We start from the raw sequence: 25,441 nt of genomic DNA on the forward strand, positions 1-25,441 counted from the left end.
CAGCAAAAAGATTATGACTCATTGAAGGCTCAGACAATGGTTAGTATTTTTTAGCAATAAAATTTTTTTTTGCAATAAAATATTTTTTAACTAAGGTATGTACATTGTTTAGATATGATGCTATTGGACACTTGATAGACTACAGTATAGTATAAATGTAACTTTTTAATGCAATGGGAAACCAAAAAATATATGTGGGTCAGTTGATTGAGATAGTTGCTTTATTGTGTTGGTCTGGAACTGAACCTGCACTATATCCAAGGTCTGCCTGTACATATTCTTTTCAAGTGCCTATGACACATTCAACAAAGTAGACCATAAAATAAATCTCAGCAAACTAAAAATGGTTGAAATACTACATAGAGTATGTGTTCTGACCTCAGATAATTGGAAATTAAACACACTTTTAAATAATCTATATAGGTCAAAGAAGATAACAAAGAGGAAATTTAAAAATATTTCTAATAAATAACAATGAAAATAAATATATCAGAGTTTACAATATGTAGCTAAACATACATGGAGGAACATTTATAGCTTTAAATGTTTATATTGGAAAAAGAAATAAAATCAGTGACCTAAATTTGCATCTAAAGAAGCTAGGGAAAAAAGAGCATTGTAGAAAGAAGGAAATAGCAAGGATAAAAGAAAGATCAATGGAAGAGAAACATGAAAATGTATAGAAAACACACAAAACTAAAACGTGCTTCTTTGAGAAGAGCAAACAGTCTCAGGTGAGACTGGCTAAGAAGAACTAGAACACAGATTATGGATGTAAGAGCTGAAAGGAGCATTGTTGCTGCAGATCCTATGGACACCGAAGGATAAGAGAATAATATTAGGCACAACTTCATACCAATTAGTTCAGCTACAATGAAATGGAAAAATTCCTTGAAAAATACATTTTGCAGAAACCAACAGTAGATGAAACAATATATGAATAGCCCTACATCTATTAGAGAAATTTAATTCAATAAAAAAACTATTTAATGACAATAGCAAACTCACTTAAAGCCTGGATGGTTTCACTGATTAATTCTATTAAATACTTAAGAAAAAACTCACAATTTTACACACAAAAAGTTACATGAATGGCAATGTGCACATCAAAAGAATTTTTTTTTTTTACTGTCGTTAGTCATCAAGGAAAGTTGGTTTAACTCACAAAAGGATACCATTACATTCCCACCAATATGGGTAAAATTAAAAGACTGACAACACAAATGTTGGTAAGGATATAGAACAACAGGAACACTCATGTATTATTGGAGTGGCTGTAACTATATGGGAAAAGTTCTAAAAGTTTTTATGAAACGAAACATATATCTACCCTGTGGGCCAGCAATTTTACTCCTAGGTATTTACCCAAGAGAAATGATAACATATGTCCACAAAAAGAATTCTACATGAATGTTATTAGCAGATTTATTCATAATATCCTCAAACTAGAAACAGTTTCAGTGTCTGTCAATAGAATGATTAAGCAAACTGTGCTATAGTTGTACAATGGAATGGTGAAGTGAAGTGAAGTCGCTCAGTCGTGTCTGACTCTTTGCGACCCCATGGACTGTAGCCTACCAGGCTCCTCCGTCCATGGGATTTTCCAGGCAAGAGTACTGGAGTGGCTTGCCATTTCCTTCTTCGGAGATCTTCCTCTTCTGTTGATCTTCCTGACCCAGGGATCAAACCTGGGTCTCCCGCATTGTAGGCAGATGCTTTACCGTCTGAGCCACCAGGGACCCAACAATAAAAAGCAACAAACTGGGAGTACAAATAGCAGGACAGATGAATCTCAGAAATACTCTGCTGAGTGAAAGGGGCCTTGTACAATAGAATGTATACTATATGACTCCATTTGTACAAAGTTCTAGAACAGGCTTACTTAACCCGCAGTGGGAAAAAAGTCAGAAGAGCAGCTGCCTCTGGGGTGGGAAGGGCAAAGATTGACTAGGAAGAATCATGAAGGAACTTTCTAAGTAAAAATAATGTTCTGTATCTTGATTGGGTTTTTGAATACAAGTGCATGCTTTTGTCAGAAGTCAGTGAATGCATAATGAAGATTTGTGTAATTCATTTCATATATTTGTTTTTATTTTTACTGTATATAAATTTCACATTAAAAACTGTAAACAAATAATTGTGCTAATAATTATGCCTTCTGAAGTATTGAGGGGAACTTTAATAAAGCCTGTAAATTTATTTTGAATTGAATCCAAAATTCAAAATGAATTGAATGGAAAGAGAGAAAAATAGTTGAATAGATATGTGATGAAGCAAGTTTATTAAAATGTTAATCTAGGCAGTAAGTATTTGGGTATTCACTATAAAAATTCTTTCAACTTTTCTATATGTTTAATTCTTTCATAATTACATTTTGGGAAAATGTACTAAGTGCAGCATGGACATATGGACCTTAAAAATTAGAGTGGAAAAATGAGAAAGAGAATGAAGTGTATAAAATGATACTGTTAATATGATTAAAATACCTATATCCAGATTTGGAGGAAGAAGTTCAGGCAAAATGAAATACAACAAACACATTAGAACAGTTGCCAATGGGAAAGGAAATGTGACTGGGGTCTTCTCGGGATGATGGGATGAGTGACAGGTGAGTGCTGGGTAGGTAGGCTTTGCGTGGGCAAGTGGTGATGGTGGGGAGAGAAGGGCCAAGGGTAGATGGAGGATGGTGAAGCACTGTTGTTGTTCAGTCACTAAGCTGTGTCCTACTCTTTGTGACTGCATGGACTGCAGTGCACCAGGCTTGCCTGTCCTTGATGAGTCAGATCTTGACCTTGTCAGTTGCTAACTGTGCCATTTTAGACAAGTTGTTTAACATTCTTCAGACTCACTTTTCCCATCTGTAAAATGGAGATTATGATGTCTACTTCTTGTTGTGAGTTAAAACCAGATCGTATCCAGGAAGTTCCTAGCACACAGCCCCAAATCTATGTAGACTAAAGTCTGGCATCCTTTCCTTGTCTTTCCATTCATCTCAATCCTTGGTGTCCTTCAAGGGGTATACCTTGTCTAAGTCTACAGAATCATGCCTCTTCTTGCTGTTTTCCAGGGGCCATTGGCATTTGCATACCATTCCTTTCTGTCCAACTTTGTCTCACATGTGTAGAGTTGCTTTGTGTGTATCTGTCTGTCTTATCTCTTCACTCATCATCCCGTAGCCGCTTGAGGACTCAGCATAGCTTTGAGTGTCCCTCTGCTGAGTTGTCACCCAGCCCTGCTGTTGTGTAGTCTCTTGTATGTCTCTCTCCTGACCAGAAAGGCAGGGACAGGGTCTGCCTGACTCCCTGTTTGCCTTCTCGTGGAAGGGGCTCAGCAGGTGTTTGCTGAGTGAATGAGAGAATAGAGTTACCTTTTTGTCACTGCGCTTTTCACTCAGTGCTGTCTGGTCAGCACACTGATTTATCTTTGCTCTTATTCACCGTCAGACTTGCTGAACTTACCCACACACACCAATGTGATCATATGAGCCCAGCCAAGATCTGCTGCTGGATGTGGTTCCAGAACCCCACTGAACTCAAAGACAGGGACCGTAATAAAGACAAGGACTGTAGTAAGATGTTCTCTTTACTGTGGCTGTTGTTTTCAGCTATTCTGTTAAACTGTGAATAACATTTTAGAGCTGGAAGTGCTCTTAGATTTTTTATACTCAAACCCTTGAATTCTAAATGTAGATGAAAGGATCTAAAGCCAGTGGGCTTAGTGGGAGTGCCTTCATGGAGGAGGCAAATATTAGGCAGTTTATTGGTGGGGAGAGATGTGGGTTGTCTAAAGAGAGGGTGGGACATTCCAAGGGTGTAGAGTGATGTGAGCTGGGAGCTGGTGATGGCTGCAGGCATGCGCTAGAGGGGAGCCCACAGTGGGACGTTGGTCCCACATCAGGATTGTCACGTGACTTAAAGGGGTCAAGATGGCTAGTGATCGAGTTGGAAGCCATTACCCTCTCTGCTCTGTCTTTGCAACAGCCTTATCTCATCCTTGATTTGGTTCTGACCTCTGCTTCCTTTCATTTGGGCCAAAGACAGGCTCAATTCCTGATTTTAAAATGAAATCCAAATAACCCATTTGGAATCCTGTATTTCAACCCAGAAGTGTTGGTTTTGCATTGTGTCTGGTGCAGATGGAGGCCAGCTGAAATGGTCCAGAACCCAGGCAGCAATGTAGCACAGCCTAATATTTCCTTGTCTTCAAATCAGTCCAAGCTATTCATTCGGAGGCCTCATTTCAGCCAGTGGTCTGCTGCCCGCAGGACCATCCTGGGATCACCAGGGACTTCCCTTTGGTCCATCTCATCATTCCTTCTCCATTCCTGCCTTTGCCATATTTCTAGTGCCTGTGGAAACCAGCTGAGGAAACCAGCCTCTATTTTCTCTCAGGGAGGGCTGGATACCTAGCATATATGCCCCTGTCTTCTCCTAAATGGGTCCCTGTGCTATTTTCCTAACTCAGATTGTCCCCTTTAAGAGGAAAAAGTACTAAGCATTTGTATAAGCCTTCCTCTGGTTAAGAAGCATCCAGTTAACATATACCTTCAAAAGAATTATTTCACTGTATTCTAAAAACCTTAAAAGCTGAACCGTCAGCCAAGAGGCATTCCTTTTTTCTCCAAAAGGTACCAGTGAGTACTTTCTTCAGGCAAAAGCTGTCTCTTCAGAAGACCTTGCCTCTTTTTCTCCTAGGGACTCTTTGCCCATCCTTCCTTTTCTCATCACTGAAAAATAAAGGCATGTAGCTGCACCAGTCACTGCCTTTCTGGATTGCAGGGCCCCTGGAGTCCGTGCATGTGGAGCAGGTGATCTGTGGGACACTTCAGGGTGAGGCAGGGAGAGGCCACACTTCAGGGTCCCAGGAATTCCACTTAATGGGCAACAGCATTTCTCCATTTAACGTTGCTTCATAATTCATGTAATAAAAATAGCTCTGGAGAAATCTAAGCTGTTATTATCCTATGTCTTTGAATTTGGATTTGCTGATATTCCATCCTGAGTCTTAATGGTGGAGGTTATTGCATTTTGTCACTTTTCATGATACACGTAGTAAACCCTGGATTCAGAGGTGGCAGTTCTCAACCCTATCCTGTCTTAAATGGAAGCGACTTTCCTTATTTGGTTTCTCAGCAGCCACTATCGAGTTACGCATCTTTAAGGTTTTTTTTTTTAAAAAAAGCAGACCACCAGCAGAATAATTTGGATCTGTGTAGCTTCTGTTCAGATGCCCAGTGGGAGAAGATAGGCCCCCCTGATCCAGAGGGGCGGTGGATGAAGCCTCTGCCTCCCACAGCTCACTAAGGCCCAAGCCCCTGTTCTCAAGCCTGACACAGCAGAAGCCATTTCATTCTTTGCGTTTCTTTGTGACCAGCATGCCTATACATTCTCTGCGCTCTGTAGCTAGCACCACAAGCTTTTACTCCTGTTCCTACCCTGTTGTAAACCTGGAAACAAATATTTAGCTGGCTGAGGAGTGCCGTCTCCATGAGTGCTCGCCCTCTGGGGGCTGCTGCACACACAGCGCGCCTGCCTGGTCCTCTCACGCCGTACAGGACATATAACATATTTACGTCTCGCGTAACCATAGAAACCTGTTGTGTCAGAGAAGACTTTATGATTTTGCTGCTCTCTGGAAAGAGATGAATAAAGCCACAGGGCAACCTGCCACCTCTTATTTAGTTACTTTGTAATCGTTTAGCAATTAAGACTGCAGAACATATTTACTATAATTTTCACATCTGTAGACATTTTATAGAGTATTGAATATACATAAAGAAAAACACTTGAGACATTATTTTAGAAACCCCATAGCCAACTCAGTTTTTTTTTTTTTTTTTTTTTTTTTGGGTATTACACGATTTGTATTTCATTCATTATTCTAAAAATGGCTGGGTCCTTTTTTTTCCCCTGCTGTAATGTTTCCTTTAGAGAATTCCTGGCATAAGGAATCCTTACATTTTGTTATGCTGGCTATTCAAGAGGGCTATGGAAAGAACCCCAGTTTGGGACTTGGAAAGAATTGGATGTACTGCCCTGTTTGAATCAGGGCTCTTCTACTTACTGGCTAGGCTTCCTGGGGCAAGTGACAGAATCTCACAGAGCTTTTAGGGGCTTTTGACAAAAACCTGTGAAATGAGCATAATAATATCTTCTTTGATAGATGATCATGATGAAGGCAATAACATAGGGAAAATATCTGGCATGTGATAAAGGGTCACTATCTGGCACTGTTTTCATTTCTCTTATTCCTAACTGTTGTGTCTTTTGATTTAATGTGAAATGTACCACAAGTACGTTCTGATGCTCACAAAAGCTTGTTTTGTTTAGCGCATATATGATACTTCATACTTATCAAAGGCTTTACAAATATTTATTAATTATAAAACCCCCAAGGGAGCTGAGGAACACAAATTTCATCTCTTTTCCAATTAATTCTGCACCTTTCCATTTGGCAAATACATGTGTTTCAAGTCTTTTAATAGAGCAAGGAACCCCCTTGGCTCTTTTGTCTATGCCTTGGATTGTTTAAAGGAATTATCCACGGTGTCATGGAAGCTTGAGTTAGCTGCTAGATGGCTTGAGCGACCCCTGCTGGCTGGCTGCAAAATCAGAAGCGCCCAACCAGCCAAAGCTGCACCCTCACTCCCAGGCCTTTTGAGAATTGGCCATGGACTGTATGGACTATGGGTGGTAGGGTATAATCATGGCTGTGAAGGCATGGAGTTTACTCTTATTGTTATTATTTTCTTTATTATTGTTATTTAAATGGAGGTATTAGAATGCAGGGGACGTTTCCCACCAGCTAATAACCATTTAAGTTGCATTTGGGGGCTTTCACGATTTGACAACAGCTTTTCAAAATCCCGAGCTGTTAGACCCCCTACTGGGTTAATGTGGCAGAAAAAGACGAGAAGGACCCCGCCAGCGGCTTTTTGTACGGCACTGTATCGCGGGCATCTGGATAGAGGAGGGGAAACAGATCCTTTTAGAAAATCCAATTAGACAGAGAAGGAAATACACTTTGCTTAGAGGGAAGGGTGGGGGAGACTGGTTCTCCCCTCGAGGTCAAAGACTTCGATATTAACAAAGGAAAATCCTATATCACTTTAACTTGTTTCAGAAAACCTGTGTTTCTCCTCAGGAAACAAACACTGCAAGTGAACCGGAAACTGTCCACCCAGAGTTCAGTTGAGACAGTACCAAGCGTGCTTGTGACATTAGAAATCATCACAGAAGTCACCAGACAGGTCCCTTCAGCTTGTCTCTGTTTTCATTAAGCGGTCTTGACAGAGGATCTCGGGAATAGGGGGTGATTGTAGAAGCGATTTTAGAAGCTTTTAGAGACTATGCACCACATGAAAAAGAACTCCCCTCCCGTGGCCTTTGCCCAGCAGATGGCCATGCCTTGACCTTCTCTGTCCCCTGTCTCGCTGCTCAGACCTATTAAGTAGATTCGGTTTGGTAGCTTTTGGTGACATTCTTTGTGTAGAAATTTCAAATGCGTGCAATTTACCTAGATTTAAAGGCTTATAAATAAAACTACCACACATGCATGAGACAAGTGCTCCGGCCTGGTGCACTGGGAAGACCCAGAGGAATCGGGTGGAGTGGGAGGTGGGAGGGGGGATCGGGATTGGGAATACATGTAAATCCATGGCTGATTCATATCAATGTATGACAAAACCCACTGGGAAAAAAAAATTAAAAAAAAAATAAAAAAAAAAGAAGAGGAGATTACACAATTTAAAAAAAAAAAAAAAAAAACTACCACACAGTCCCTCTGGTTTTCCTCATTAAGGGGACCATGTTGTATTGAAATATGCATTTTTATGGCGACATATCAGGGCTGGGTGCCTTTGTCACAGTTCTGAGGGGCTCTTTCACAGCATCTCATGCAGGTCTCCCTTTACAAAAACAGACACAGTAGGAGCTTTGCTATAATAGTCTCATTATCCTAAACCTCATCTCTTTTCATTTGTTAGAGGATTCATTCGGCTTTTTCATATAATTTGTATTAGTGCAGTTGTAGAGAACGGAAGTCTTTAAAGACTGACTCGAGCAGTTGCAGGAATGCAGGAAAAAAAGGAATGCCCAGGCTCCACCGTTCACCTTCCTGCATCAGTCCCTCCATGCACACGTGCTCCTAGATGGTATGTAGGGCACTCACCATGGATGCAGATGTCCCCTCCACAGACCTTCTTAGCTTTTAGTGGACAAGGGAAATGGACCTCATGGGGATCTTCAAAAACATTTTCATTATAATAGCCTGTTCTCCACAAGACATAGGATCAAATGAAGAGGGGAAAAAAAAAAAAGCATGCCTGGTGTATGGGAGGGGCTGCTGCTCAGAGGCTGAGGTCTGGAAGCACCTCTGTGGACTCTGGGCTTCACAGTCCCCACCTGCCTTTAGAAGATGTCCCTGGATCAGGCAGCTTCTGAGCTCTTGGAGGCTGGGATGGGGACGTGATGAGGCATAGGCCTGAATTTGCACCCCCTGGCTCCTGAGTCCAGTTCTGCTGCTTAGGGTTAGTTGGACAGGTGCCTGCACTCCTCTGAGTTTCCCTCAGCATCGGCCCCGGCGTTCAGTTACTGCCTCCTGCTGTGGATAGTAACACATCCCAGCTCTGCTGCCTTTTGGATTGGGAACTGGGGTACCCTGTGGATGAGAATGGATACCTTATTTCAGATGCCTGGGGAAGGGCCCAGAGCCACTCCCCTGATAAAATGCTTTGTCTGCACACACCCTGACTTACCCTCACACCTACAGCTCTCCCATGACACGTTCACCTTGCACAGTGACATGCATACTACACTCACCTCCTTCCCTCGCCACCACACTCCTCACTACCCTTACACACCACATGACAAAGTGAAGCAGGGCCATCGTGAGCCCTTGGACAGCCCCCAACCAGTGTGAGGCACCTGGGAGACAGGTGGTGACCAGGATGGGGGAGTCTCTCTGATGTGGGGCTTTGGCTGTTTCCACTTCCCTGGTGGCCCAGGTGGTAAAGAATCTGTCTGCAATGCAGGAGATAGAAGAGACCCAGGTTTGGTCCCTGGGTCAGGAAGATCCCCTGGAGAAAGGAATGGCTACCCACTCCAGTGTTCTTGCCTGGAGAATTCCACGGACAGAGGAGCCTAGCAGGTTATAGTCCTTTGGGTCACAAAGAGTCCGACACAACTGAGTGACTGACACCTTCAGACGCTGCAACACACAGTGTCCATGTTGGTTGAATGTGTCTTTATTGATGTGACAAAGCCAAATTGATAGTAGAGAGGGTTCCAGAGTCACATTGTCAGGAGAGCTCTCCACTGCCGACACTCTCAGCGGAGATTTCAAAAATGAGAGACCAAGTAATGGGTCCTTCCTGTCAATTACAGTCTTTCCGTCCTCGTGCACAGAGGCTGTTGAGCTAGTGGAAGTGAAACCTCCTAATTTGTTTGATCACTGTGTTTACTGAAGGAAGAAAAGCTAGGAAAAGACCCACGTTCCTCCTCCTAAATAGAGACTAGATAATTCCAGGCTGTGAGCTACTTAGGATTCACAAGTACTTCTGAGTTAAAACTGTACAACTGTCTGGATGCAAAAGGCAAGAGGCTTTTTCTAAACATTCGAATGCTTATTTTAAGAATGCAATTGCAGTGTCGGTTAACCACCAGGGCACCTAACAGAACTTACTGATTTTGTGTGTGTCTTATGTGTAGATTCCTGGCAGGTGAATATAGTCATTTGCCTTCAGACCAACAGATTTGTTCTGTAAATAATAACTGTTAGATAATAGTGTGGATTGCAATCTTGGGATGATACAAGGAAAAGTAATTTCTAGAGTGATATAAGGGCTTCCCTGGTGGGGCTCAGATGGTAAAGAATCCACCTGCAATGCGGGAGACCTAAGTTCGATACCCAGGTCAGGAAGATACCCTGGAGAAGGGAAGGGCAACCCACTCCAGTATTCTTGCCTAGAGAATTCCATGGACAGTGGAGCCTGGGGGCCCCCAATCCATGGGGTCAAAAAAAGTCAGACATAACTGAGCGACTAACACTTTCACTTTCAGAGTGACGTAGAGGAACAACAAATTAAACCTAGTTCCATCCAGTGAGATGAGTCGATGACAGTGACATTGACTTTCTGGTGAGAAGCAGCAGGGCCCCTGGGCAGTTTGACAGTGAGCGCTGCTGCCGAGGGCGGTGGGGGGCGCCAGGGGTGTGGGTGTGAGCCCCTGGATCTGCTCTCAGAGTCTGCGCTGGCTGTACCTCTGGTTGTACTGCGCCCCTGCTGGACCTCACTCACTGGGAAGGGCTTCCTCCCTCTCGTCGCCCTGCCCTCCTGGGTGATGCTGGCACACCTTTCTCTGGTGGCAGCTCACACTCCTCCTTCCCGCTGAGCGTCTGCTGGCCTCTCCTCTGTGTGCCCCACAGCATGGAGCGATGCCCAGGCAACTCGAGCAGCTGTGGGACTGGCTCCCTGCACCAAGGCCACACAGGTCTCCAAGGACACCTCTCAGCCCTCCTCCTCCACTGCCCCCACAGCAGTCCTCTCGGAGGTTCACTTGAACCAAAAAGGGGCATTTATAATAAGGTTATGGGGTCAGAGGGTCCCCTGAAACCCAAGGCGAGCCTAGAATGGGGAAGGAAAGCTGTGGGGAGCCCCGGGCTGCACCGGGCCGCCTGGTCCCACACTGCCCAGCCACCCCCTGTGTGCCTCCTGCGCCGGCCCTCCCTCCGGCTTGCTCCTTCTCCTTGTCCCAGGGTGGGAAGGGCCATCGGAAGCAGCTGCGGTGCTCACACACGGCCTGCAGAGCTGACAACAGCGAGTCACGCCTCGCTCTCCCTGAATTCCTGGGTTTGGATTCTGGGAAAGGAATCTGATTGGCCCGCTTAGAGCTGGTGTCCACCTCTGCTCCAGTCAGCAGTGGGAGCTGTCAGGTACACACTTGGCAGCAGGAACTCGCCCCTGTGGTCCTGTGGGTCAGGGAGAGTTTCTAGAAGTAGAATCATTATGACCAGGGCAGATGCCCTAAGGCTGTCTGCTGCGCCACAGCTTTCTCCCCCCTTGCTCTAAAGCCTCGCATCAGCATCTCTGTTCCCTTGGCTCTTCTCCCTTATGAGATGCCACAGAGCAGGACGCTGCCTCTCCACTGCCGCCTTTCCTTGCTGTCCCTGAAAGGAAGCCCCAGGCTCTTTTCATCTGAAGTTTCACTTATAATCACGATGAAAAAACAGACAGGGACTAGCAAGTAATTCACATGGGGAAATTTCAGAGGTCTTAGAAGTCTTGAGTTCAGAGTCACATGTCTTTGGTTTCTGAGACTCCTGCTAAGTGGCTTCTGGGATAAGTGGGTTTTCAGCTGTTGGCTGACTGGTTGTGCAAAGCCCACTGCCCACGGTGCCTGCCCTCTGTGTCCCTTTTCATGTCTCCAAGACATTCTCTGCCACCCAGCTCTGGACTCCCATAACCCAGGGTGCTGGCACACTCAGACTTGGCCTCGTCACCAGGAAACCCAGAATGACTGTGTGCAGTGGCAGCAAATGAACTAACTCTTGCCTCCTCAAGTTTTTTTTCAGTTGTAAAGAGGTCTTGGGACTCCTCTAGTGGTCAGTGGTTAAAAATCCATCTGCCAATGCAGGGAACACAGGTTTGATCCCTGGTCTGGGAACTAAGATCCCACATACTGCAGGACAGCTAAGCCCGTGCACCACGACTGCTAGCCCGAGCTTTAGCGCTCTTGAGCTGCAACCACTGAAACCCAAGGACCCTAGAGCCTGCGTTCCACAAGAGAGGCCACGCAGTGAGCAGCCCACACCCTGCAACTAGAGTAGCCCCTGCTCGTCACGACTGGAGAAAACGTATGTGTAGCAGTGAAGACCCCGTGCATCGCAATGAAGACTCATAAATAAATTTTTGTAAAAAAATTTAAAAAGAAGTCTTTGCTTTGAAAGAAGGGGCATTTCCTGCCCTTGAGCTGATTCCATTGGCTCGGGACTAGTGGTACTGGAGCTACCACAGCTACCGACCTGTGCTTCCTGCCACACTAGGAGCTGAACCGGGCTTTCCCCCTTTGTTTCTCGCTTCAGGGTTGCCAGGGGTTGGTCTTTGGAAAGTAACCAGTTATCAGTACAGAAGAGGCCTAGAGATGGGGTAGGGGGTTGAAGAAGGAATGAGTTAGCAGAGGAATGCTGAGACATAAATTAAAGTGTGCTTGTGTGAAGCTTCAGTCACAGCTGTCAGAGGGATGACAGAGAGTGTGTACTTGGAGAGATCAGGAGGCCATGCTTGCAGATGAAAATCCTCTCTGGAGACTGTGGCCAAGCCCTGTCCCCCAGAACAGGACAGCTTGGGCGCCGCTGCGTGGCACTTGATTCATGGGCCGTTTCCATCTCTGGGGAAAGCTGCATGTGAACAGCGTTTTGGAGCTTGCTCTGTGACAGTATGATTTATATTCCCCAGAGCAGGGGAAGGACCGGGCTGCTCAGACACAGGAGCAGATGCTGGCAGGGCAGGTGGGCACCGTGGAGAAGCCACTGCCCACCTACTGGGCCCCCCAGCTCGCCTCTCAGCCCCTTACCAGGACCAGCGCCACCATCCTGCACCTCAGCCCACTTGTACTGGCTTTAGCTTTTGCCTTCACTGTTCTCCATAACCAAAATGACCTAAATCTCAACCTTCCATCCAGCCCCATGCAGGGGACTGGGGCAGGGTCCAGCCAGAACTCTGGCTGCTGGGCAAATGCAAACTCAGGGGCCTGGAACAAGAATGGAGAATGCTGCCTCCCTCAAAGGTTCAACAGTAGAAAGACCCGGGGAGGCAAATCTGATCCAGAATATCCTTAGGCCCAGAGAGCCACTGGGGTGGAGAGGTAGCCCAGGGGGCGGGACAGGTAGGCAGGCCAGGGGTCCAGGGCTGGGCCCACAGGACTGGATGTGGGCAGAATAAGGAGAAAGGTGTTGGCACAGCCCTGGCTTCCCCATTCTGGGCAGCCTCCCATCTCCTCTTCCCCGACCTCGCCACCTGGCCCACACCTTTTCTGTCCTTCCAGGCGCCTGGTGCCTCTTTGCTGAACTGTGGCCACCAGTTTTGTCTGCCAAACTGGCACTTCTCTGCTCTTCCTTCTGTTTGAGATCATGGCCATCAGAAGAGTGGCCAGAACTTGGCCATGTGTCCAAGTTCTCCAGGGACTCTCTCTGCACAATCACAGGCTGTTTATCTGTTCATATTCTCATGTTCAGCCTCCATTTCTTTCTCTCTCGTCCCCAATACTTCATTTAATCTCTATACACATACACGCCACTATGTAATAATTTATTTTTTGTGTTGCAGAGATTAGTTTTCCCACCTCGCACTTCCCTGAGCTTGTCAAGGATAGAGGCTGACTTCATTTGGCGCGATCTAAACCCCAGCTAAGGGCATGGCACACACTGGTTGCACAGTGAATTGTTTTGAGGGTTGGTGGGCCCAATGGCCAGATGGATAAATAAGTAGCACCAAGGTTTATCTTGCTCTTCTGAATTCCTCTCAGGATTTAGTAATAGCAGGATTTAATTTATGTTTTTTAATGAACATAAGATATGTTTCAGTCAGCATCAAAGCAAGAGCAAGAAATCACCCAGTAGTTTGAACAGGGATAGATAGGTACTCTAACAGAGAATTGAATGAAAAGGAATTGGCTAGTAAGAATATTCTAAAGGGTATAGGAAGAGCAGATGTCAGGAGCAGTCACTACCCCGAGGAGGAAGGCCCTACGTCGCCCCACCCTCGCTGAGGACTGAGATCTGGACTTTGTTGGAGAGGCACTGCCATGGCTTACCACAGAGAAGATGCTGCAAGTCCACCCTCAGAATTTGCTGGAACTGTGCTCTTTAGGGTGCTGTGGGAAGCTGTTCACAGGGGGCTGTCCTAATCCACTGCAGAACCACCTAGGGGTGGATACCAGGGCCAGTTGATGGCCACTGGAGGCTGCTGGCTGCTGTGTGCTGTGAAAGTGGGCTTGTGGAGAAGGCACCAGAGCTGCAGGAAGTGGGCCCTGGAGAAGGCGCCCACCCAGCAGGAGCCCTCTGGACGCGCACACCAGAAGCAGGGCGGCAGAGCCGCTTCCTCCTGCCCGTCTCTCGTGCTGCCTACGGACAGTGCTGAAAGCCATGCCCACTGGCAGAGGAGTAATATTTAAAGGGCTGTGACCCATCATCACAGCGCAGGCAAGGCAGAATGAATCCGGAGCATAGAAGCAGTAAATAAGTGAATAACTGGCACACAGCACATTTTATTCTTCTGATGTCATTTCTATAAAATATAATACATGTAAAGATTTGTGTGACCACCACCGTGACCAGGATACAAAATAGTTCTGTAACCCAGAAAACTCCATCTTTTTATCATCATATCCTATACCTCCCTCTGCCACCATCCCCCGGCAACCACTGATCAGCTCTCTGTCAGTAGAGTCTTTTCTTTTGAGAATGTTATATTAAAAGAATCATACAGTATATAACCTTTTAAAACTAGCTTATTTCACTCAGCCTAAAGTTTTTGAGTCTTTCAAGTTACTGACTGTATCAGTAGTTCATTCCTCTTTATTACTGAGTGTTCCACTGTATGGATTTACCATGGTTTGCTTATCCATTCATTTGCTGAAGGCCTTCTGAGTTGGTTCTTGTTTGGGGTAGTTATGACTAGAACTGCTATAAATATTCATGGACAGTTTTTATGTAACATAAATTTCCATTTATTTAGGGTAAATAGGATAAATAAATTCTTTAGGGGTGGAATTGTTGGGTCATATGATAAATATATGTTTCATTTGATAAGAAACTGAAAAGTATTTTCTGTAATGACTATACCATTTTGCATCCACACCAGTCGTATATGAGGGTTCCAGTTGATCTGTCTTGCTAGCACTTGATATTGTCAGCATTTTAAAATTTGAGCCGTTCATATAGATGTATATTAATATCTTGCCATTTCTCTAATGGCAAAATGACATTGAACATTTCTTCATATGCTTATTAGCCATCCTTTTATTTTCTTTGGTGAGAAAGAAAACTGTTAGAAGATTATTCAACTCTCTTGCTCACTTTTCAGATTAAGCTGTATTTTTGTTGTTGTTGAGTTTGAAAGTTCTTTATATATTCTAGATATAAGTCTTTTGACATATACATTGGTTTACAGATATGTGCTTAGTCACTCAGTCACGTCCAACTTTTTGCGACCCCATGGACTGTAGCCTGCCAGGCTTCTCTGTCCATGGGGATTCTCCTGGCAAGAATACTGGAGTGGGTTGCCATGCCTTCCTCCAGGGGATCTTCCCAACTCAGGGATCGAACCTCAGTCTCCCACATTGCAGGTGGATTCTTTACCACCTGAGCCACCAGGGAAGCCCCAATATCTGGTTTACAGATATTTTCTTACAATCCACAGCTTGTCTTTTTCTTCTCTTAACAGTGTCTTTCACAGAGCAAAAGTTTTTAACTTTTATGACATCAACTTTATCGGTTTTTTTCTTTCTAAATCATGCTCTTGGTGAAAGGAGACCAAGAAATATGATCACAAGAATTTTCTCCCTTATTTTCTTCTAACAGTCTCATAGTTTAATATTGTTCTATTTAGATCTGTGATTGATTTTGTGACTTAGTTTTTCTATAAGGTGTAATATTGAGTCTGAAGTTTATTTTACAAGGTTCATTTCTTTGCATGTGGATGTCCAGTTGTTCCCAAGCTATTTATTGAAAAGACTTATTACTCTGTTAAGTCATCTTTGCAATTAACCTTTGTCTAAAGTTAATTGTCCGTATTTGAATGGGTCTAGTTTTAGACTCTGGAGAAGGCAATGGCACCCCACTCCAGTAATCTTGCCTGGAAAATCCCATGGACGGAGGAGCCTGGTAGGCTGCAGTCCATGGGGTCGCTAAGAGTCGGACACGACTGAGAGACTTCACTTTCACTTTTCACTTTCATGCGCTGGAGAAGGAAATGGCAACCCACTCCAGTGTTCTTGCCTGGAGAATCCCAGGGACGGGGGAGCCTGGTGGGCTTCCGTCTATGGGGTCGCACAGAGTTGGACACGACTGAAGTGACTTAGCAGCAGCAGCAGCAGTTTTAGACTCTATTTTATTTCATTTATATATGTTGTTTTTGTTGTTCAGGCACTTAGTCGTGTCCCTACTCTTTGCCACTCCGTGGGCTGCAAGCATGCCAGGCTTCCCTGTCCTTCACTGTCTCTTGGAGTTTGCTCAAACTCATGTCCATTGCATCGGTGATGCCATCCAACTATCTCATCCTCTGTCATCCCCTTCTCCTCTTGACCTCAATCTTTCCCAGCATCAGGGTCTTTTCCAATGGTCTCTGTTGTTTGTCCTTTTACCAGTACAACACCATCTTTGTTACTGTGGCTTTATAGCAGATCTTAAAATCTGGCAGTGTCATTCCTCCAACTTTATTCTGCTTCTTCAAAATTGCTTTACCTGCTCTAGTTCATTTGTCTTTTTATATAAATTTTATTTTTTTATTTTCTTAATATAAATTTTAGAATTAACCTCTGTATAGCTATAAAAATGGCTTGATACTTTGATTGGACTTCTGGTAAACTTGCAGAGTAATTTGGGAATTTAGTCTTAAGATCTGTGAACATGGTATGTTTCTTCATTTGCTTAGATCTTTATCCACGCATCTGTCAGTGGACATTTAGGTTACTTCCATGTCTTGGCTGTTGTAAATAATGCTGCTATGAACATTGGAGTGTGTGTATCCTTTTGAATTAGAGTTTTCATCTTTTTTGTATATATGCCCAAGAGTGGGGTTGTTGGATCGTATGGTAACTCTTCTGTTTTTTAAGGAATCTCCATACTTTTCTTCATAGTGGCTGCACTAATTTACATTCCCACCAGCAGCAGAGGAAGATTTCCTTTTCTCCAAACCCTCTTCAGCATTTATTCTTTGTAGACTTTTTGATGATGGCCATCCTGACCAGTTTGACATGATCCTTCATTGTAGTTTTGATTTGCATTTGTCTAATAATTAGTGATACTGAGTATCTTTTTGTGTGCCTCTTGACAATCTTGTACATCTTCTTTGGAGAAATGTCTTCTTAGGTCTCCTGCTCAGTTTTTGATTGGGTTACTGTTTTTTTTTTTTATATTGAGCTGTATGAACTGTTTGTTTATTTTGGAAATTAAGCCCTTGTTGGCCACATCATTTGTAAATATTTTCTCCCAGTCCATAGGTTGTTTTTTCATTTTATTTATGGTTTCCTTTCCTGTGCAAAAGCTTGTAAGTTTGATTATGTCCCCTTTGTGTATTTTTGCTTTTATTTCTTTCACCTTGAGAGACTGACCTAAGAAAACATTGCTACTATTTTTATTAGACAGTGTTTTGCTTATATTCTCTTCTAGGAGTTTTATGATGTCATGCTTTATATTTAAGTCTTTACTCTGCTTTGAGTTTATTTTTGTGTATGGTGTGAGGGAAATTTCTGACTGTTTTGATTTACATACAGTTGTCCAGCTTTCCCAATACTACTTCCTATCTTTTTTCCATTGTATATTTTTACCTCCTTTGTCTAGGCTTAACTGACCATAAATGTATGGGTTTATTTCTGGGCTCTCAGTTCTGTCCCACTGATCCATATGTCTGTTTTTGTGCCAGTACCACACTGTTTTGAATTCTGTAGCTGTGCAGTATTGTCTGAAGTCCAAGAGGGTTATGCCTCCACTTTTGTTCTTTTTCTTCAGGATTGCTTTGGCAATTCTGGGTCTTTTGCTATTCCATATAAATTTTAAGATTATTTGTTCTGGTTCTGTGAAAAATGTCATGAGATAATTTGATAGGGATCACATTAAATTTGTAAACTATTTTGGGTAGTATGGCCATTTTAACAATATTAATTCTTCCAGTCCTAGAGTGTGGTATATCTTTACATTTCTTTGAATCATCTTCAGTTTCCTTTATCAGTGTCTCATAATTCTCAGCATGTATGTCTTTTACCTCTTCGGTCAGGTTTATTCCTAGGTGTTTTTGTTTTTGTTTTTTTGATACAATTTTAAAAGGGACTTTTTTTTTTCTTTGTCTTTCTGATATTTCATCATTAGCGTAGAGAAGTACAACAGAGTTCTGTATGTTCATCTTGTATCCTGCTACCCTGCTGAATTTGTTTATCAGTTTTAGTAGTTTTTGTGTGGAGTCTTTCGGATTTTTTATCTAGAGCATCACATCATCTGCACATGATGACAGTTTTACCTCTTCCCTCCAATTTTATTTCTTTTTTTTGGTCTGGATTGCTGTAGCTAAGACTTTCAATATAAGGTTGAACGTAAGTGGTGAGAGTGGGCATCCTTGTCTTGTTCCAGATTTTAGTGGGAAGGTGTTCAGCTTTTCACCATTTACTGTTATATTGGCTGCCGGTTTGTCATAAATAGCTTTTATTATGTTGCGATATGTTCCCTCTATACCCACTTTGGTAAGAATTTTTTAATAATGAATAAATGAAGAATTTTTTCAAATGCCTTTTCTGCATCTATTGAATGGTTATATGGTTTTTGTCTTTTATTGTTGTGGTGGTGTACCACATTGATTTGCATATGTTGAATCATCCTTGTGACCTTGGAATGAACCAGCTTGGTCATGGTGTATGATCCTTTTATGTGTTGTTGTATTTGGTGTGCTAATATTTTGTTGAGAATTTTTGCATCTATATTCATCAAAGATATTGGCATGTAATTTTCTTTTCTGGTAGTGTTGGTTTTGGTATCAGGGTGATTGTAGCTTCATAGAATGACTTTGGGAGTGTTCCCTCCTCTTCAGTCTTTTAGAAGAGTTTGAGAAGGATTGGTGTAAGTTATTTATATATTCAGTGGCATTCCCCTGTGAAACCATCCAGTCTTGGACTTTTGTTTTCAGTGAGATTTTAAAAGATTTTATTACAGATTCTGTTTCACTAATAGGGATTGGTCTGTTCAGATGATCTATTTCTTCTTGATTCACTTTTGGTAGGCTGTACATTCCTAGAAACTTTTCCATTCCTTTTAGATTGTCCAATTTGGTGGTGTGTAATTTTTCATAGTATTCTCTTCTTTTTTTTGTATTTCTGAAGTATCTGTTGTTATTTCTCCTCTTTCATTTTTTATCTTGCTTATTGGGTCCTTGCTCTTTTCTTCTTGATGAGCCTTGCCAGAGGTTTGTCAATTTTGTCTATCCTTTCAAAAAGTCAGCTCTTGGTTTTATTGATTTTTTAAATTGTTATTTTATCTCTTTTACTTCCTTTATGATCTTTATTATTTCTTTCCTTCTGCTGACTTTAGGTTCTGTTTGTTCTTCTTTTTCTATTTCTTTCAGATGGTAGGTTAAGTTGTTTATTTGAGATTTTTCTTGTTTTTTGAGAAAGGCCTATATTGCTATGGACTTCCTTCTTAGAACTGCTTTTGATGCATCACATAGATTTTGTATAGTTATATTTTTATTGTCATTGTCTTGAGGTATTTTTTAATTTCCTATTTGATTTCATTGTTGACTGATTGGTTTTTTTTAGTAACATGTTATTTAGTTTCCATATAATCATTTTTTCTTATTTTTGTCTTTTCTTTCCATGTAGTTTCATGCTGTAGTGGTCACAAAAGATTGTTGAAATAATTCTATCCTCTCAAATTTGTTGAGGCTTGTTTTGTGTCCCAGTATGTGGTCTACCATAGAAGATGTTCCAGGTATGCTTGAAAAGAACGTGTATTCTGAGCTTTTGGATGTAATATCTGAAAATATCAACTAAGTCTAACTGTTCTATTGTGTCATTTAGGATCTCTGTTGCCTTATTGGTTTTCTGTCTGGAAGATCTGTCCATTGATGTCAGTGAGGTGTTAAGGTCTTCTATTATTATTATATTCCCATCAGTTTCTCCCTTTGGGTCTGTTAGTATTTGTTTTATGCACTTAGGCACTCCTATATTGGGAACATATATGTTAATGAGTGTAATATTCTTTTCTTGTATTAATCTTTTTATTGTATGATGTCCTTTGTCTTTCCTTATAGCCTTTGTGTGACATGAGTATCGGTGCATCCACCTTCTTGTCATTTCAGTCTCCCCCCTCCCCCACCGCCCCACAACACCTTTTATAAAACTTTTGGCTGCATGGCCTCTTTGTTGTGGCGTGCGGGCATCTCTCGTTGCAGAGCACAGGCTCTAGAGCACATGGGCTTCTTTAGTCACAGCATGTGGGCTCTCTAACTGCAGTATGCAAGCTTAGTTGTCCCATGGTATATGGGATCTGAGTTCCCTGATGAGGGGTCTTATGCCCCCTGCATTGGAAGGTGGATTCTTAACCACTGGACCACCAGGGAAGTCCCAGTCCTTTCTTTTTTAATATAAACATTTAGGGCTATAAGTGTATCTCTAAGTCTTTATTTATGTCCCACAAATTTTATGTTGTACTTAGAATTTTGTTCAGCTCAAAATATTTTCCTAATTTCACTTAAGACTTCTTGTATAACAGTTATTTAGAAGTGAGTTGTTCAGTTTCCAAGAGTTTGGAGACTTTCCTGTTGTTTTTTTACTTTCAAATCTAAATCCATGGTGGGTGAAGAACTTACTTTGCATGATTTCAATTTTTAAAAAACTATTAAGGTTTGTTTTATGACTGAGGATATGGTCTATCTTGGGGAATACTCACTATGAATTTGACAAGAATATGTATTGAACTTTTGTTGGGTGGAGTTTTCTCTGAATGTCAGTTATATTCAGTTAGTTGATGGTATTGTTAAGTTGTTTTGTATCTTATTGATTTTCTGTGTACCAATTCTGTCAACTACTGAGAAAGGAGCATTGAAGTCTCAATTTATGCACCTCTCTTTTCAGTTCTGTCACTTTTTACATCATATATTTTGAAGCTCTGTTGAAAGGTGAAAACACATTTAGAACCGTTGTGCATTCCTGATGAATTGGCCCTTTTATCACTGTGTAATGTCCCTCTTTATCCCTGGTAATTTTCTTTGCTTTGAAGTCTACTTGTATACAAGTCTACTTGTTAACATAAGCACTCCAGCTTTGTTTTGGAATAATATTTGCATGGTCTATCTCTTTGCCTTTTACTTTACTCCTTCTAATATCATTATATTTGAGGAGACTTTCTTGTAGAAGCATTTAATTAGATTATTTTTAAATTCCATTCTGTCAGCTCCTATATTTAGACCATTTATGTTTAATATAATTATTGATATGTGTGGGCTTATGTATGTCATATCAATATTTGAATATTTGTTTTCTGTTGGTTCTTTGTTTTTTATTCTTCTAATTCCCCATTCCTGCCTTATTTTGGAGTTTTGAACTTTTAAAAAATTCATTTTAATTTATCTCTTATGTCTTTGACTGTCTCTCTTATAACTTTTAAAATAATTATTCTAGAGATTATAATACATATATACTTTTTATAGTTTGCAGTTTACTTGCTGTTGATACTTTATTAATTTGAATGAAATGTAAAAGTCTCATCACCATATGGGAACCTCTACCACCACACAACCTGCCGCCTGCCCTCCCCCGCCCCCCCACCCCCATCTTGCATTTGTCTTATATACTACATCTACTTATGTGAAAACTCCAGGAGACAGTGTGAGGAGAAGAATAGTCTATTATATTTACTCAGACATCTGATATTTATATTACTCTCCCTTCTTTCTTGATGTTCCTGATGCTTTCTTATGTCATTTTTCTTCTTCCATTAGCAATTATTTTAGAGTAGGTCAATTGACAGGATTGTTTGTGGCCTGTAACATGAGAACAGAGATGAGAGAATAAGAAAAATGGGGGGTTTTCTCTGTTGTCTCTGAGCTGGAAATAGAGATCTTCTCCTGGAAGTCTCTGTTCATGCTGATGCCCACTTCTGCAGAGAAGGGGGGCTACAGAGAAGGGGGAGCTGCAGAGAGTTGTCTGATGGATTCTGCAGAGACAAAGAATGTGATGTTCAGTTGTGATTTGGTGCCATTTTGAATTCTGATCTTGTCCCCACGTTTGCCTGATACTAACTTTTCGTGTTCCTCAGACATCCTATTCCATGCAGTCCAGACAGAGTGTGCAGTGACATTCATTCAGAAAGATGGAGTGCTTACTCCATTTCACCTGGAACTAGAACCTGGCATAGCAGGATATTTATAACAAACATTTAATAATATTTATTGGGTAAATAAATGAATGAGCTATCAAACAATTGGTCCCAAGCTCTGTCTTTAGCACCAGACCTGAATTTCTAAGTCTCCAGCCCTTTTGGAATGAAGACCATCTCAATAATAGAGTCAGTATCTGCACAGTTGGCATCACCAACACAGAGTCCTGTCTGCATGTTCATCATGTCCAAACTAAACCCATTCCTCTTCCACTGAAGACCAGCTCCTATTTTCAGTTTCTTTATTTGCCACCACGGGCTCATCTGCTATAAATTAACTGCTAGTTGTCTTTTATCCTTTTCCTTCAATGAGTTTCAGGCAAACAAGTTCTCTGGTGGTATTTTCCTGATAGTTCTCGCTTTCTCATTCACCACCTTGCCACCCTAGTTTACACATCTAGACTTATGAGTTAAGTTGGCCCAACCACAGGACAAGCAGAACCATTGTTGGTGACAGTAGAGAGCAAGTAATGAGGAGGAACCAGGAACGTGGGGTCATGGCCAGGAATGTCCATTTATAGGGAGGGAGACGGGATTTGGGGGAGGAGGGAGCTGCTACCCAGATCTCCAAGCCTGAGGGCTGTGGAAAGCTTGCCTCACTTGGGGTGTTGAGACCCAGGCACACTGATGTATTATTAACATCGCAGTGACTCCTGATAGCTGGGCTCCCATAGGTGTGAGGGGACAGCAGTCTCCTTCGGGCTTGGCCCTGGGCCTTCAGGGCTGCTTCTGAGCAGTGCTGCTAAAAGCCACCTGATTTTCTCTCTCCGCCCCGTGTAGTCCATGTTCTCCCCTCTGGGTCAGCTGACTGCCTCTCAGACAACCGCCCTGAGCCCACCAGAAGCCTGGACTGACAGCTCTCCACTGCCTTCCAGGTTCAAGGCCCTCCCCCTGTCCTTTCTCTCCGCCACTCTTACCATCTCCTCCAGCTCACCAGGGCTAGTCCCTGGGCCCCAGAGAGCCCCCTACTCTCTTACCTCCATGCCTTCTCATACCATTCCATCCCCTGATTCCCACACACCACCCCAGTCCCTTCCTGTCTAAGCTGTCCTTCCAGTGCCTCTCAGATTCCGATGGTTCCAGACGGCTCTTGCACACTCCCTTCCTTGACTCCAGGCTGACACCCTCCTGCCTCCTTCTTAACCCATGTTAGCCAGTGGTCACTGGTCATACTGGATGTATTGTACCTTGAAAGCATGTTACTGTCTTCTGTCTGGCCTCTGTGGCTCTTGCATGTAGCTCTCGGTTAGTAATCCTTGTTGGATCAAAGTGAATGGAACCAGACCAGCTGCTGTGCCATCTCTAGAAAGTCTCTTAGAGAGATGAGAGGGCTGTGATTGTGATATGACAACCACTGATGGCAAGGCACTTGGGCTCCCTGCCGTACAGATGAGGCTCGATTTGTAAATGGGAGATTCCCTTATCTGTGACATCACCTGTTTGTTTTTCCCTTTGGTGTTAATACTCTGAAGGGTCAGGAAATAGGAAACAACCGCATTAAGCATGAGATTCTGAGGGCTCCGTCTGCAGCTGACAGGGAGAGCAGAGCTGCAAGATAATGGAGGCTGATGCCGGTGCAGTTGATTCTTCTCCCCTTTGCAACGCGCCGAGTGACAAGCAGATTTCTCAGCTCGGAGCAGGCCGTCATGTTCAGATGATAAATGTGTCCCTGGACAGAAGAGCTTGTTGAGTGATATTTACCAGGGTCTCCATGAAGGGCCCTGAGCTCCCAAGGGAGCATTTTCAACCTTCAGCTGCTGGCCTGGTCGACTGACACCCGTGGAGTGGCAGGAGGAATAAAGCTTCGTTCCCTGCTCTCCAGCCGGGTGGAGGCAGGGTGATTTGTTTAGGTGCTCGGAAGTTTCCTGGTTCGTCTTGTTTCCTGTCTTCATTCCCTCCTTTCCCTGTCAAAGCCCAGCAGAGAGAGATGGAATGTGCGAGAGGCTTGGAACCTCAGAGGGGGAGGGGTGGGAGTCAGGCCTGGCTCCGCCGCTGAGTGCTTCTGGGCTAGCTCCTCAGCTTCTCCAGGCCTAGAGGAGATGACGAGAGCTGCCTCCCAGGCTTGCTGTACAGATGAAATCACATCTGGCCAGAAATACCCTGCATGTTGTAAGATGCTCTCCGGTGCTGGCGTCGTTGAGCCATTCTTCCTTGTACGCCTGCTGTGTGCCAGGCAGTGTGCTGGGTTTGAAGGGCAGGGTTTAGTTGTGGGGCCGGGAGGAAGTCGGGCCAGTAAAGCCTTGATCAGCCATTGGTGTGGTTCTGGGGTGAAGGAGGGTCGCTGGCTCAGAGATCACACCTCTTTGCCATCTCTGAAAGCTGTCCGTCTCCCAGCACTTCTCTGGGGCTCAGCTCCTGGGATCCCCTCCCAGTGGTGGGGCGTTGGTGTGACCTTCTCCAAGGAGCACGGCTGAGTAGGGCTCCGGCGCCTCATGCCAGGCTCTGCAGAGAGACAGGACCGACAGGCACACTTGCACGCGCGGGCTTTGTTGTGGGGAGTTGGCTCACACAGTTGTGAAGGCCAAGACGCCCCGGGTCTGTTGTTGGTGAGCCAGAGACGGAGAGCCGGTGGTGTAAGCTGCGGGGCGTCCATGTCTGAGGTGGGAAGCGCCACACCCCAGCTCCGGGGAGGCGGGCAGGGAGGCCCCTCTCACTCCTCTTCTCCTCCGGTTCAGATGCTCAGCGGGCTGGACGGGGCCCACCGAGCCGGGGAGAGCAGTTTGCTTCCCTCAGTCTAGATTCCGATGTTAATCTCACCCGGAAACGCCCTCACAGGCACACCCAGAGGAACGCTGGGCCGGGCACCCCGGGGCCTGCTCAAGTTGACACCTAAAATGGACCCTCTCATCTGGGCTGACGCTCAGGTAGAGCCTTCAGGTGTACTAAGTGGCATCACACGCTGCATCTCGTTGGCCCCAGGACGACCCGGGGGAAAGTCCTCCCCTTCTCTGTCCTGTGATCCAGACGCCAGGGGCTCACCGGCCTGGCTGTTGGAGGCAGGCCGTGCTCACCCTCAGCCTGAGTCTCAGTGCGCCGAGCTCTTCTCTCTGGCAGTGGGTCTGTCCCTGCCCAGGTTCTACTTCTCCTGCACGTGAGCAGCTTACGTGGCTGGTCCGTCAGTCTGTCCTGTGCCCCCAGCGCTCTCTACCCTCCACCCGCTCCTTAGGCAGCAGGAGCTTTAGACATAGTTGCCGTGCGGGCTGGGAGTCGCCTGTGAGCGGACGTCACTCCACTTCCAGAGTCTGGAAGCAACAGGCGCTGAAGGAAGGCGGGGCCCCACACATGGAGCGGCCTTTGCTGAGCC

The 25,441-nt window shown here is 43.9% G+C and overlaps 1 protein-coding gene across 9 annotated transcripts in view; it reads left to right on the forward strand.

The window, feature by feature from the left end:
• The window catches only part of TTC28 (tetratricopeptide repeat domain 28), a 575,247-nt gene that overhangs the window by 515,785 nt on the left and 34,021 nt on the right, over positions 1-25,441 (forward strand). The window lies entirely within an intron of this gene.

This window comes from Cervus elaphus, chromosome 5 (genome assembly GCF_910594005.1).
Source record: "Cervus elaphus chromosome 5, mCerEla1.1, whole genome shotgun sequence".
NCBI lineage: Eukaryota > Metazoa > Chordata > Mammalia > Artiodactyla > Cervidae > Cervus > Cervus elaphus.